At 32.5% G+C, this 16,933-nt stretch overlaps 1 long non-coding RNA gene across 1 annotated transcript; it reads right to left on the minus strand.

Moving 5' to 3' along the window:
- Positions 1-15,481: 15,481 nt before the first annotated feature.
- On the minus strand, positions 15,482-16,597 carry LOC133180052 (uncharacterized). Its single transcript, XR_009720259.1, has 3 exons — positions 16,540-16,597; positions 16,073-16,241; positions 15,482-15,613 (listed from the first exon to the last, which is right to left on the minus strand). It is a non-coding gene; the product is annotated as an uncharacterized LOC133180052 (long non-coding RNA).
- Positions 16,598-16,933: the final 336 nt, after the last annotated feature.

Here is a 16,933-nt window from a genome sequence, read left to right on the forward strand (position 1 = left end):
TTCTTTCATTATTAAAAAATACGTTGTACATATAAATGAACCCATTTTCCCAATAAATTGTCATGATATAAATGAATCAAAATTAATTTGTCTTTTTGGCTTTTTTCTTGCACTATTTTGTTTTGAAATTAAAATTTCAATATTGTGGATGACATCTTTTTCAAAAAAAAAAAATTTATGTTGTTTTTATTGTTGTTCTCAATTTTTTAAAAATTGGTTATAAAAATATCACTTTATCATACAGAGTTATCCCCCTTATTTTAGTGCGTCATAATTTTAGATTTACTCACTAGAACCTTTTCTTATAATATTTTATGAAATATATAAAGGTACTTCTTTCATTTTATGTGGATGTTTTAGAGTTTTAATTACTCTGAAATTAGGACTTGTCAGTACCATACTCCCTTAAGTTTATGATGTATGTCTGTCTGTAATGTATACCTGTTTTGTCTGGAGTTAATCTCTGAAACTCTTTCATTTATTTTTTCAGTTGATGGAGTTAATAACATATACCATTTAAACTTGTTCACCTTATATGTCAAAATTTAAAAAAGACATGGAATATTATTTTGGATTTTGTCCTACAAAATTAAGAGGAATGAAATTCTTGAAATTCTTGTTTGTAAATATCTTTGCAAATGAGAAGTTTTAGAGGCAGGCTCATAATTAATACAAAGGTATCCTGTGATTACAGGTGTGTCTTGGCTCTACCAAGGTCATTTTGGCAAGGTCACATATACAGATTAGAAGTATTGAATTATTTTTCTAGCCACAATTTTGAAATGGAGAAAAATTAGAAATCGATACTTGAGACAACTGGTATATTCTGACCTTAACTAAAATTAATATTGAAGAGGTCAGGGTTTCTGGCTTTAGAACAACATAAATTTCTAGTTTTGTCATATCTTTGTGAAAAACATTTATAGATTAAATGTATACTAGGCACTAAGATTGCTCTTCACAAGAGGATGTATAACAACCCAGGTCATTGGACAAGGTCACTGGATGTTTAGTGTAAATTTCTTGCCCATAATTTGGGAATATAAAAAAGGTCGCATTTGGCCTCAGGGTTAATTATGATCATAGGTCAGGATGTGGCATGACCCTGTAGAAAACTTAAAGTTATTAGACAAGCTAGGTCACAGAGTTAAGAAATGACATTTTAATGCTTGGACTGTTGATGGCTATATTTTTTGCATTCATCAATGAAGTAGGTGTTACCAATGTACCAATACATCTCAAGATTCAGGTTATGGAAATTTACAGTATACTTTTTAAGGAAGATGACAAAGTTTCCCTTTTAATTTGGCTGGTATTAGTCCTGTAAGAAAAGTTCTTATTGTTGCTAAATTGTATAGTTCCAGGAATCATGACTTCATTACACATTGATCTACACTAAATATACTACTATGAAGTAATAGATTAAATTTTACTAAAAATATTTCTTATTGAAAAAAAATGAATTTTTCTTTATCAAAAAATTACTATTTCTTACCCAATTTATGCAAGTAATTTTAGATGGATAATGTTTATTATTGAGTGGAAAAGAAACATTGCTTTAGGAAATACACTGATTGAATCACTGTACTTTGCAGAATCTAGGGATGCCCCGTAAGAAGAACTGGAGGGTGGCATTGGCCAAGATGGGGAACCAGAGTCGTGGCAGGAAAGACAATAGATTCGTGGATACTGGCCACGTAAAAAATAGTACAAAGGACCCAACAAGTGACATAACAGTTGACGGACCTTTCAGACTCGTGGATACTAGCCACGTAAAAAATAGTACTAAAGACTGGGGGGATACTGCCTCCTTAAAAAGAGTACAAAATTTGCCTTCGGGCGCCAGTATCATTGCAAATTTACCTTCGGGTGCTAAAAACATTGCCAAAAGCTTTGCCAATTTGCCTTTGGGCACAATGAATTCTACAAATTTGTCTTTGGACACCATGAATACCAATTTGCCTTCAAGCACTATGAATTCAAACAGTTTGCCATCAAATTTTGTGAAGTCTGACAATGTGTCTTTTTATCCCAAGAATACTGACATTTTTTCTTCAGATACAAAAAACATGGCTTATTCTTCATGCACCCCTGAACAGGCTACATGTATGTCTTACACTGAGAAAAATTTGCCCATGACAAAATTATTTGGAACAATTAATCAAGCTAGCAATTTGTTTCCAGCTTTTTCGAGAGGAGTTCAGTGCACATGCAATGCTTTGATATCTATCATTTTACAAAATGCATCTACTTCAAAAGAACTTGATGAAGTGCTTTTTGCAGGGGATGATTTATTTAGAGCCAGAATTGCAGAATTACAATCAACTGTTCAATTTGTATCAAAAATGCTACAATTTCAAGAACTTCCCAAGTCTGTGTATGTGCTTGATAACCAGTATGAAATATACTATTATGAAGAGATTTATGGAACAGTGACTCATATCGATTGGGATCAATCATGTCAAAGTCATAATTTGAAGCAAGGCATTGAATTGCTCTTTACAAAGTACAATCAAGGATTGATTATAGTGGAGGAATTTGCTCAGCAATTTATATAGATGGCAAGAACTGTCCTGTCTTTTTTGATTCCCATTCCCATGGAGAAGATGGTCTTTCTTGTGCAGATGGTAAGGCTGTAAAAATCACTTTTAGTGATATGGATCAACTTGTGAACTATATGTTTGCATTTTATCACAGTTGTAATATTTCAATGATAAGCCAATTTGAGATACAACCGGTGTCTATAACTAAAAAAAACAAGTGTGTCCAATTCCGGAAGTGAAAGACTTTCTTTAATTGACAAGTACTTTGAGTTCCAAGAGAACATGTCTAAAAAAGTTATCATTTCTGAATCATCACAAACAAATCGAACAGAATACATGAGAAACTATATGCAAACAAGGAGGGAAAACTCAGAGAAAAGAAAAAGTGATAATGCACTGTGTGCTACAAGTAAGAATAAAGCAAGGCAAAGTAAAGAATTTAAAGAGAAAGAACTTGCTTCCAAAAAACGTGCCAGAGAAAATCCAGAGACAAAGCAGAAAGACAAAGAGAGTACTTTGAAAAGTAAAACCAAAGCAAGATTAAGGAAAGAATTTAAAGAGAAAGAACTTGCTGCTAAAAAACGTGCCAGAGAAAATCCAGAGACAAAGCAGAAAGACAAAGAAAGTACTTTGAAAAGTAAAACCAAAGCAAGAATAAGTAAAGAATTTAAAGAGAAAGAACTTGCTGCTAAAAAGCGTGCCAGAGAAAATCCAGAGACAAAGCAGAAAGACAGAGAAAGTACTTTGAAAAGTAAAACCAAAGCAAGAATAAGTAAAGAATTTAAAGAGAAAGAACTTGTTTCTAAAAAACGTGCCAGAGAAAATCCAGAGACAAAGCAGAAAGACAGAGAAAGTACTTTGAAAAGTAAAACCAAAGCAAGAATAAGTAAAGAATTTAAAGAGAAAGAACTTGTTTCTAAAAAACGTGCCAGAGAAAATCCAGAGACAAAGCAGAAAGACAGAGAAAGTACTTTGAAAAGTATGACCAAAGCAAGATTAAGGAAAGAATTTAAAGAGAAAGAACTTGCTTCCAAAAAAAGTTCCAGAGAAAATCCAGAGAAAAAGCAGAAAGACAGAGAGAGTACTTTGAAAAGCAAAACCAAAGCACGACTAAATACAGAATTTACTTTAAAAGAAAAACAAGCAAAGAAAAGGAAAAGAGACAATGTGCAGTACACAGAGAAGGAACGGCTGTGTAAACAGCAAAGTAGAAGAAATTACAGAGAAAAAGAAAGAGAGAGTGAAAGAGTTTCTAAGGCTAAAAGGAGGCTTGATGCAGAATTCAAAGATTATGAAAGCAGATTATTGAAGAAAAGATGTCATGGTAATTCTTTAGAGGATTGTATAAAGAAATTTCATGATCAAGTGAAAGTTGGCCCAATTTATGTGTGCACTTGCTGTCATCAGACTTGGTTTTTGAAAAGTGTTGTGAAACTAGCTGCGACTAATCTTTCTGCTAGTAGTAAAAGTATTTGTACTGGATTTAGATCTGTGGATGGTATAGAATGGCTATGTTTAACCTGCTGTTCAGCTCTGAAGGATGAGAAAATTCCTAGACTGTCGGTTAAAAATGGAATGAAATGGCCTGACAAACCAGATGCTTTGAATTTACATCCACTGGAAGAGAGATTGATTTCTCAACGGATACCATTTATGCAAATAAGAGAATTACCAAGAGGAGGTCAGTTGTCAGTCAAGGGAAATATTGTAAATGTTCCAGTTGATATTCAGCCAACTGTAAATGCCCTTCCACGACAAATTGATGAACATGTGACTATAGCTGTGAAATTAAAAAAGAGATTATCTCACAAGTCTGCATGCTTCACAGAAAATGTTCGTCCAAATGTGGTGATAAATGCTTTACAATGGCTTATGAAAAATAGTGACTTGTATAAGAATTCAGGTATATTGATAGACCATTCTTGGAGAGATATAATTGAAAAAAAGTAATGAGGAAATTGTTCAAGAACTGATAGGTAGTTCAATTAATAGTGATGACCGTGAGTCTGAAGGAAATGATGATGGTTTTTGTGAAGTTTCTTCAGATGACTGTATTCAAGGCAATTCTGATACACTTGTTGATGATGCAGACAGTGATACAAATAAACTTTATGTGTTTGCTCCTGGATAAAACCAAAAACCAATAAGTTTATTTACAGATAAAGATGCAGAATATCTCTGTTTTCCTACCATATTTTGTGGTCATCGTAGAATTGAAAGTGAGGAAAGAGAAATTCCAGTACACTATAGTGATATAGCAAAATGGGAGTTGCGCAGTGTTGATAGACGAGCAGCACAATCTGTACCTAACATATTTTTCAAATTGAAGAAAATTCAAATTAAGCAAGTTAATGACAAGGTTAATTTGGCATTGCGAAAATGTAAATCAGAGGGTAAGAAAATCACTGCAGAACAAGTATTAAATCCAGCCTCTGCAGAAAAAATTGTAAGATTAAATGAAGGGTATTATATATTTAGAACACTAAGAAATTCTCATGCATATCTTTCATCTAAAAAGAAAGATGTATTTGCTATGATAAGGCAGTTGGGTCTTCCAACCTGGTTTATTTCCCTCTCATCAGCTGATACAAGATGGCAAGATCTGCTAAAAACCTTAGCAACACTAGATGGAAAAACACTGTCTCAAGAAGAATTAGAGGCTTTGAACTGGAATGAAAAATCAAAACTAGTCAAAAAAGATCCGGTGACATGTGCGAGATTCTTTGATAACAGAGTTCAACTTTTCATCAATACCGTTTTAAAGAGTCCACACAATCCTCTTGGTGTTGTCACTGATGTGTTTCGAAGAGTAGAATTCCAGAACAGAGGTTCACCACATATTCATATGCTGGTATGGACTAGTAATGCTCCAAAGCATAAGGAAAACAGCAATGAAGAAATTGAAGCTTATGTAGATAAATATGTCACATGTGGTTTGCAGGAAAATAATCCTCAAATGAAACAGCTTGTAGAGCTTCAAGTACATAAACACTCCAAGACTTGCAAGAAAGGTGGTAAATCTGTATGCAGGTTTGGTTTTCCATTGCCACCTTTGCCCAAAACCATGCTTCTTGAACCCTTAGATGTTGATATTGAGCATTATAGGAAAATGTATTCTGATATTCAAAAGAAAATGAATGATTACAAAGATGGTTGCAGTTTAGATTATGAGTCCTTTTTACAGACCATTGTAGAAATGTGTGAGGATGAGTATATAAAATGTATTCGAGCATCCCTAAAAGGTCCCAAAGTGTTTCTCAAGAGAAGTCCATCTGAGATGAGAGTGAATTACTACAATCCGCCAGTGCTAAAGGCCTGGAATGCTAACTTAGATATTCAGTTTGTCCTTGATCCTTATGCTTGTGCTACATACATTGTTGCTTACATCAGCAAATCTCAAAGAGGAGTAAGTGCAATGCTTGATAAGGCATCTCAAGAAGCTTCAGAAGGAAATATGGATCTAAAGCGTCAAGTTCGACATATTGGAAACAAGTTCCTAAACTTTGTTGAGGTCAGTGCACAAGAGGCAAGTTACTTGATCCTTCAGATGCCACTTACACAAGCTAGTAGAGAAGTTGTTTTTATAAATACCTCACCACCTGAAGACAGAGTATTCTTACTGAAACATCAAGATGAATTGAATGAATTACCTAAGGATTCAACTGATATTAAGGCAGATGGTATGATACAAAGATATGCAAGGAGACCAAAACAACTAGAAAATTGGTGTTTAGCTGATGTTGTGTCTGAGTTGGAAGTCACTTTCCCAGAAGAAATGGAAAAAGATGTACAGGAGGAAATGAATGATGATAACCCAGAAGAATATACACAAGAAAACATTTTCACTGATCATGACGTTTTAGTTCATTTGAAGAATGGGATTAAGATGAGAAGGCGAAAAAACAAGAGGGTTATTAGATATGTAGGATATAGCCAAAAAACAAATTCTGAACAGTATTACAGAGAAAGAATTTTTCTTTTTCTTCCTTGGAGAAATGAGAATACTGACCTGCTTGATGGTTTTCAAACTTATGAACAGCACTACAGGCAAAAAGCAAGTTTTATACATTTGAAGCAAAAGCAGTATGAACATTTTGTGGAAGAACTGGAACAAGCTCGACTTCAAGCTGAAGAAGATCTTGATGATCTGGAGACAGTAGCACCAAATACAGAACATGCTGAGGCAGAAGATGCAGAGATAGGTTCTGAACCATCTGAGGAATTTGTTCATTATGAACCCGATACATGTCAACACAGAGATTTTGATATTGGTCCAGAACTGGGCTTGTCCTCAAAAGTATCTGAAACAGAAATGAGTGCTGTCCGTATTGCTGATGAGCAGTATTATAAACTTTTGCAGTCTCTGAATTTGAAACAGAGAGAATTTTACAATCATGTAACAAGCTGGATTCAACACAAAGATGAACCATTATATGCTTTCCTTACTGGTGGAGCAGGTGCAGGAAAATCAGTGGTTATTGATGCCATTTTTCAAACATTACACAGAATACTGTACTCAAAAGAAGGCGAAAATCTAGACGATGTTAGAATATTACTTTGTGCTCACACTGGCAAGGCGGCATACAACATCAAAGGGACTACTATTGCATCAGCATTTCACAGGAAAATGTATCAATCACAGCAGCACATGAGTGCAGATGAATTGAACTCATTTAGGACAAAGTATCGGAATTTGTCAGTTGTGATAATAGATGAAATTTCAATGGTTGGAAATAATATGCTGACATTTATAAATGATAGACTTCAGCAACTTTCTGGTACAAAACAAGACTTTGGTGGTATTAGCATCATAGCTGTTGGTGATTTGTATCAGTTGCCACCTGTTGGAGACAAGTGGATTTTCAAAGACCTTTCTAATCCTGGTCAGAGTTTAGCAAAAAATTTGTGGCATGAACATTTTAAAATGCATGAATTAAGTGAAATTATGAGACAAAAAGATGACCTCAGATTTGCTGAAATGTTGAATAGACTTCGTGAGAACAAGATGACAGATGAAGACAAAGAACTCATTTCTCAACGAATCATCAGTCAAGACCCTCAAATCTATCCTAAGGAGGCACCTCATCTGTTTATTGAGAACAAGTTTGTTGATTGTTTTAATAACAATCTAATAGAAAACCTTTCAACAAATAAAGTAAATGTAAGAGCAGACACAGACGTGTTATCACAAACGAAACTTTCTGCATCAGTGAAAATAAAACTAATTCAAAACTTGCCTGAAAATCCTGCATCTATTGGACAATTAAGAACTAATTTGGTTATATTGCTGTAGATATGCTCTATGACATATCAGTGAATCTGGATGTAAAAGATGGATTGACAAATGGGGATTCATGTGTTGTGAAATACATTGATTATAAACAATCACAGTTAAGGCCTGCCATTGTATGGGTTCTATTTACTGACTCGAACGTAGGTATTTCAAGAAGACATCAATACAACCATTTGTTCAGCACAAATATTAATTCTACATGGACTCCCATATTTGAAGCTAAAAGAGCATTTGTTTATAACAGGAAGACCTATGAGAGAGTTCAGTTTCCACTCCAACCATCTGCTGGAAAGACAATCCATAAAGCACAAGGAGCAACTCTTTCGAGTGCAGTAATCAGCTTATCACAGACAAAGCAGCACAAAATTCCTCATATACATTATGTTGCACTCTCAAGAGTAAGGTCACTTGATGGTCTATTTATTCTGGATTTCAATTAAAAAAGTCTTTCTAAAGATGAAAATGTTGATCAAGAGATGGAAAGATTGAGAGAAAATAGAATGCAGCTCGCATACACACCACTTTACTCTGTGTATAAAGATGTCAAATTTTTGTTCAACAATGCAAGATCTCTACACAAACACTTCATTGATATAAAATCAGAACCAAGTGTTTTAGCTGCAGATGTTATTGGTATAGCTGAATCTTGGCTTTGTGAATTAGATTCTGATGAAGATTTTACTTTGGAGGGTTTTACAATGTTCAGAAATGATGCAAATTCTTCCCAGAGTAGACCCCATCATGGTATTGTCATATATCTGAGGAATCAATTACAGTGTGTTAAATACAACTGTTTTACTTCCAAATCTGTTGAATTTTCCATAATTTTCGTTATGGCATCCAATACTCTAATACAGTGTGTGGTTTTATACAAGCAGCCTTCTTGTACTCTTCAACACTTTTATGATACCTTGAACAACAGTTTGCTTCCATTTTTTAACAAAGATGAAAAAACTGTAATAATGGGAGATTTTAATTTGGATTTAAGCACTCAGTCTGGTCAATATGCACATTTCCTGAATGGTATGAAAGAAAAATTTGGTTGCATGCAAGTAATAAACGAGGTAACCACAAGCAACAAGACACAGTTAGACCTTATATTTACCAACTTTACTGATATACAAACAGATGTTCTTCAGGCATATTGGTCTGACCATAATATGATTTATTGTGCTGCAGATATGACTTAAGCAAGCTATTCTAATGATAGAACAGCATTATAATGACATTGTACAGTATTAAAAAACTCTCTCAAGCACAACACAGGCAGTATGTAAATATTTAGTTTCCAATGGAAGCTAAATATTTACAGACTGCCAAGAGTGGTTAAGCAGAACAAGGGTTGCCACTCAACTACCTTTTTGTCCCAATAACTCCCAGTATGTTTCACATATATAAATGATTTTAAATTCACATTGATCTGCTTATTTGGAAGTTATTGGGACAAAAAAGAAATTCAAAATGCCCATGAGATGAAATTATTTAGTGTATTTATGTTAACTTTGCAACCCTTCAAGAAACACATGGAAACAGTTTGTACTCCATAACTTTTATAAATTATATGATATCATATCAATTTATATTATTATATTATTTATCCACAATTTACACGAGATAAATTTGTATAACAGAATGAACTTCTGTAATAATCAAATCAGTTATAAATGGAATGTTTTAATGCTATGTTTTTGAATTAGAATGTTATATTATTTAAAAGGTTCTTGTCCTGGTGTGTGTCTGCAAGATTTGATTGATTGATAAATAATTTTTTTTGATAACATGATAAATAATTTTTTTTATAACATGCTTTCTTCTGTGGCCATGCCTCCATGATGACATAATGTAAACTGTACACTCTTGCATCATGTATTTTGTTCGATATGGTTGTTGTATTTTCTGTATGTTGTTTACACAATGTGAGAATAAATTGATTGATTGATCATGATCCATTAGGTCTAGATGAATATACAATCAAGTAGTATTTTTTTTTAATAATCAATTTTACTTGTCTCTGCTATTTTTTAAAAAAATTTTTAGAATTGATGTTTTTTTTCTGTTTTTTTTTTTTTTTGTTTTTTGTATATAATGGAAATACATGACTGTCTAACATTTTAAAAATATTTCATCTCATGGGCATTTAAATCTGCATTTTTTTTTGTTTTTGTTTTGTTTTGTGAATTAAATTCTGTTCTAACTTATGGTTATATTGAATTTAAGAATTAGAAAACATTTTTGTGCTTTACTCATATATACACTGTATTAATAATACTGTACAATTGTTGATAAACTACACAATTATTAAAAAATCTATAACTATCTACTTTCATTGTATACTTTGTAACCCAATGTCCGAAAGGTATTTCTGCAAAGACATTGTAAATGGAACAGTTTTACCCCTGAAAACAAAGACTATTAAGCACCAGTGGACATCTAAAACTATTAAATCAACACTGTTTCTTAAAAGGCTTAGCTCCTGTGTTACATATAAAAATGTTCACTCAAAATTCTGTTTTGAAAAGGCTTAAGCTCCTTGTGTTATACATGTAAATCTGTTATCTACATTTTGTTGTTTGTCTTTTTCAATGTATAGTTAATTCCTAAAGGCAGATGTTACATTAAAAAAAAAATTGTTGTATTTAATTTTAATCTGTGCATGGTGTTTATTAGAGCTTGGAGATACAATATCATATTTAATTTATGTGTAAAATATACAGTGAGCATAACTTAAAATTTATTTTTCAAATTTGAACTTTGTATATAAAAGTTTTCATATATGTATTCAAACTCCAGGATCATGAAGCAATTTTAGATAAGTCAGAATTTGTCAACTATCTTAAGTTTTATTAATCTTCAAGAGTCAGTGTATAATTATTCATTTTATGAATGATTGATATTTTGACTCCAGTCTAAGAAAATTCATGATCCTGAGACCGGGCATTTGAATCCCATATGAACAACTCTTAATCTTTGTTTTCGCTTTCAGTATGTAAGATTAAAGAAGTGGTCTCAACAATGACTGAATACAGCTATTTCTCTGAAATACGAAATACATGAGTTTTCATTGTGCAAATATTTAAATTGCTAATCAAATCACACATACTCTGAATTAAAAGGTATTTAAATTTTATATATTTTTCTTGCAATGTAACTTTTGTCTGTTCATTACATTTTTGATAATATTTGTGGAAAGATTAGGATATAAACTTAATTGTTCATTTTTTTACTACATAAGCAGATGTCCAAAAACAAATGTATTTGTACACAATATGCTAAGTGGACCAATTCAATTTACAATACATGTATTTACTTAATGTTGTAACTGTCTGAAATCACCTATGACATGAAGCATACACTTTTTAAAGGTAAGTAGCATGGAAAGAAGGGGTCAATGGCCAGCCCGTAAAGGGAGGTAAACCTTGCTTCTTTCAGATGATATATATAAATAAAAGTGAATATTGCCTCATACATTCTATGTTTGGTGGTAAAATTTCAGACAGTTCCATGAACAATCAAGTCCTTTAGTATTGTTTGAAAACTGAAGAAAATCTATACTTATAAATTAATAAATTTTGCAAATAAACTCCTAAACGGGTGCATCAGAGTTCTTACTTACTCCTCTAACAATACACTATATACAAGATGATGTCCGTAAACTATATTTAGATTTCACTCGCATAGTAAGTGTCGTACATTAAATTAAAAGTCTACTTTTATTTTCTATAAACAGCCATGAAATAGCAAAAACGTGAGTACGGTGGCGTTTCCGGTTGGCGGATCTAAGTTACTGGCAGTTTTTAATGAAACTGACAACAAGCAATCGTTTATTTATTTCATAAAAACGTCATCACTTTATTATTCAATCAAAACTTGATTTAAATGATATAAAAGAAATAAGTTGTGATAACCGATTAAAAAGGGAAATTTGCAAATTATTTTCGTCATTCGCCAATCTTAATATTGACGGAAGCTTCTAGAACATCATATAGCATCGAGCCCGATGTTAAAAAGAAAAACGAGGCGATTGTAGCTGCATGAACATAAAAAAAGCTTTTGTGTGAATGGTCATAATGGTAATCATTGAAAACACTATAAGTTGTGAATATATTTATATATCGAAAGACTATTACATATGTGTAGTAGGTTTTTCTAATAAATTTATCGGTAAAATATGTAAATTTATCGGTAAAATTTGTATTTTCCTTACTGAGAGCATCGTGGCAAAGAACCCGAAGTACAATTTGTACTAAACTTGCTTACATGAAAAGAGAAAATTTATGAATAAGGTATTGTTCAAATATAATTAAAGCTGTAAAATTTTGTGCTTTAATCAATACATTTCAGTTTTTTTTCTGAATACAGTCTTTTGTATCAAATACTCGGCCTATTCATAGGGCGTTAAACAGCTAATTTTTACACAGGTACCTGGGTCTTGGTATATAAATATGTATGTACCGGGTACCTTATTGATATGTTAAAAAGGCAAAGTACATTTTCGAAATATCAATAAGTTGCATACATATTTATAAACCAAGACCCAAGTACCTGTGAATCCCCCCCCCCCTCCAAAAAAAAATCAATTTATCAGTAAAATGTGCATTTTTACTCCTTTTATCCTTGGCGGAAATGAAATAAGAGCATCTAAAGTACAATATCCATAACATTGTATAACAGGTTTCACAATAAATGTCAATTAAATGATAATGTTATTTTTCAAGATTTTACAAAACTGTGGAGGTGGAGACGTACATTTACTTCCTGTGGGATTTTGAACAAAGTATTTCTTCCTTCTGTAAGCCTGTAGGCTGTCAGTAGAAACTACAATATATTTTCTGTCGGTAGTGGTATAAATTCAATTCCCCGCGCTTGCGCGGGATTTCATCTAGTTAAAATTATATCAATTATTTATTTTTACACCTTGCTTTTGGACACAACTAATGAATGCCATGGTGGTCAATACATAATGATACCACTTAATTTTTTAAGTAATTATTGTGCACATATTTAAATTGAATTTCTGAACCAATATACTATTTATTTTAAGTGAAGTGCATGTTCTATTGTAACTCTTTCCAAACTGATGTTATGATCCAGAATTTTCATTACCTTTAAATTACATTTACATGTAAATCATTATTTTTTGAATGAATTTAAATCTCAATAAATATGATGTAATTTTTTGTATATGTGTCAAGTTTTATTACTGTAGATTTTAAGGACTAAGAAAGGAAAGGATTAATTTGCAGTATATCACTGGTACATATTGGAATTTATTTGTAAAAGTATGCATGGTTAAATTGCACCAAGTACAAGAAAGATGACTTGTATATAAAATTTATGAGCTGTCCAAAACATATGAAAACTAAATTAAAATTAGCAATATTTATCAATACAAAAGGAAAATTATGAAATCTTTACTGGGGCTGATAAAGTTGCTTAGTAGAGAAGGACTCTTTAACTTGCATAAGTTGCTTAGACAGAAGGACTCTTTAACTTGCATAAGCTAAGTGTTGCTATAGCCAATTTTTAGCAACTATAATATTAAAGAATAAAGGGGGGGGGGGAGAGAATCCCACACATTCTACTGCAAATGTGTTATAAGTTGCATACCAAAAAGGAGCATTTCAGATTAGGGTATGTGATGATTATTTGACCAAATGTCATACATATATAATTAATGCCCTTTGTAGAAATCTGAAATTCATGTATTGATGACATGGAATGATACATAATTATTATATGAAAATATCAAGTATAAGACCCATATATTTCATGACCCTATAACGATTTTGGATTCTGAGATGCAAAATAATGTATTTCTTCTTTAAAACATTTTACCATTATTCAATTGAAAGTTGCCACTGGATACTCAGGTGACCTACAAGGCCCATGGGCCTCTTGTTTTATTTTCCTGTCCCTTTGTGTACAGTTAATAATTCATCCATTCATTTGGATTACAGCTCTTACACTGTAACATTGCCAATTGATTGTCATGATCAAGATAACAGTATCTCACATTGTCTAACTCATTTTTCAACATTTTCTTCAGTTCGGGTATTGCCTTCTTGAATTCTTCCCACATCACAACTGGTAGTGATATCCCCTTCTTGGTTGGCATAACTTCTACTGCATTCTCTGGGCGCCACCATTTCCTTATATCTACCCACGTGTATCCCTGTTCCACAGCCACATATATGTTTTGCCCGAGATGTTTTTTGTAGAAGACTTTTCCATCGTCTTTCTTTGCCTCTTGTAACGCATTGTCTATGTCATCCAAGTGGTCTTCAATTAGCTGTTTAAATTTGTCCAGTGGAAGCGCTATCCCTTTCTTCGATGGATATAGTTTTCCTGTGGGACTCGTGTTAAAGTATCTTATATGTATGAACACATCTTCTTCGGATCGGAATCTCTGTGCTGACACGTGACAATTATTTCCAATGTCTAGTTCTATAATCGTATTTTCATTATACGGTTTTAGTCTCTTTATGTCCTTCATCTTCTTGATCAAATGGTCTTTTCTGTGACATAAATGTTTCTCTTTCCAGACAATCCATGGTTATTTTCTTTTCTTCTCTCAAATAAATGCGTATTTTACTACTTTTAACTTGCACTGCATATATATATATATATATATATATATATATATATATATATATATATATATATATATAATCCATTTTACATTAAGACACACCTCTTTTCCCCTCCTCCTTTTTTTTCACCAGTATTTTACTTCTTACATTTTAATTTCCTTTCTTTTTATGATGTAAGCTTTTACATCATAATCATCTGGCATATCCATGCCTTTTTCAGATACACCTACTTTAAACGTTTGTTGACAAAGTTCTTTATTTTTACACCAATCACTTTCCATAATTTTCTGTCGATTTCTTGATTTAGAAATCACATAGACTTCCCATTTATATTGACATTCCATTATTTAATGACTTTTTTCCAGCTTTGCTCCTCCTCTTTGTCTCGGTGCTATATGTACACTTAAAAAATACTAATGTTTTAATAGTGATTATTTATAAATATAGACTCCTCCTCTTTGGGGGGGGGGGGCTATATGTCTTTTTTATTCATGGGGGCTATACGGACACAGCTGAGTTACAAAGACTTCTATTCATGTGGGGCTATACGTAGACCCTCTCTTTAAATATGATGGCTATCTGTACATATTTCGGGGTACAAAGACCTCTATTCATGGGGGCCATACGGACACAGCGGGGGGCTATACAGACACTATTGCAGCACATGTCTTGTATATATAATCTAACCTTTAAAATGATTCAAAATTAAACTTTCAAAAATACGACGAAATCCAACATAAAATGTGGCTTATTTTAAAATACTTTGTACTAAACAATTTTGTTTTTATGCAATACTGTAGATTCCTAAACGAAAAGAATTTGTTATCCCATAATTCTGCAAGAAGCAGTTCTCATGATTTAAAATTACTCCCTTTTGTTTTTCTATGGCTGAAATTCATGTAAAAGGTCTTGATCAACAGACCATTCATGAATTCAATTTCTAGCAATTTGTGATTTAAGAAAGTGAAATAATGAATTCAATATTCAAGTATAAATATAAGGAATCTACAGTAACTAGTATATGTATTAATTTATGGTAACTATAAGATACTTTAAGCCTCATCAATGTTGCCAAAAATTGATTAATTGGCTCCAGTGCCATGCTTCGCCTAGCTCTACTCCTTTCCTCTGGAGTTGCTGAACTACCTCTCCAGTAGACCATCATCTCAAGCTTTGGTGCCAGGTAGCTAAATATATCATAAAGTAGGAGCATATTATTCTGGCAAGGGCCTTGGAGATGGTTAAAATTAATATTGCAAAAAATTCATATCTACATGTATAAATATAAGATTTTCTTAAAAGTTGTATCAAATATTTGCTTAAATTAAATACACCTGACTAAATTTGCATTACTGGAATTTCACCAAGATAACCTGTATGCTAAATGTTAGCCCAAAGAAATAAATATAATATCTGCTAATTATTTAGCCTTAATCCTTCAACACACAAACAGTTAGTGAGTATAGGCCACTAAAAATTTTTCAAAAAAGTTTTCAATTATCCCTTTCACGATAGCTGCGGTACCACTCTTTTGCAGGGCAAATTAATAACTTTTACCGAAGTTTTTTGTTGATAGATAAAGAGAAGTACCACAGTTATTGTGAAACCGTCTATGGAATAAGAGGTATGAATCTCTTAAATCAAACTTGAAAAGCCACAGAAACACCGCAAAGCTTGGGAGTCCTGTACAGAACCTGATCATTGCGTCATCATCTTTAATCTTGGCAACAGACCACCTTGTGTCTCGTAACCTCCTTAATTCCAACTTAAGTCTCTGATTTTCAAGTATAAGGGGGTCTGGATCACACTGGCGACCTACAATTCATGAATTACAATAAGCTGACATTTTAATGTACATTAATAACTATTTCATAAAATATACCTGTATTACTTAAAGCTTGTAAACTACATAAATACAGCAAATATCTAATTTTTAACTCGTATCTTTTGAATAAGTATTTTTGGATATTATTAATGATATTCTTGGAATGACAGTTAGATTTGTTACAGAAATATGTATGCCATATAATTTTGTTTGTTGACATTGGTGTTCAGTGTACATTGTGAACACAATACTGTGTTTATCTTTCCTCCGCTTATCTAATTTATTTACCAATATCTCTCCTCAGTGTAACTCCCGTATCTACATCATCTGTATCTTCCACTACATCATTCCTCTTTTTCCTTATCTAAAATAAAAATAGAATGACAAATTCATGTCCAAAAGTTAGAAGAAACATAATATGTCCTGACTGATTTTTTTTAACATTTACGCAATTAATTGCAGCTTTTGGATGACCATCATGTCTAACATAGATGGTTGTACTAACAAATTGAATAATGTGTTAGTGAGTTATTCAATATTGTCAGCTCAGTTGTCTGGGTTATAACATGATGATTGTCCAAAATTTACAATTCAATTCAATACAATTGATTCTTTACAGTACATTCAAACCTTGTTATTCTTATCTACATGGGACTGAGTAAAACATCAAGAAGAGAACAGT

This window comes from Saccostrea echinata, unplaced genomic scaffold (assembly GCF_033153115.1).
Source record: "Saccostrea echinata isolate AGI-Se365-2 ecotype Australia unplaced genomic scaffold, CSIRO_AGI_Sech_v1 ptg000005l, whole genome shotgun sequence".
NCBI lineage: Eukaryota > Metazoa > Mollusca > Bivalvia > Ostreida > Ostreidae > Saccostrea > Saccostrea echinata.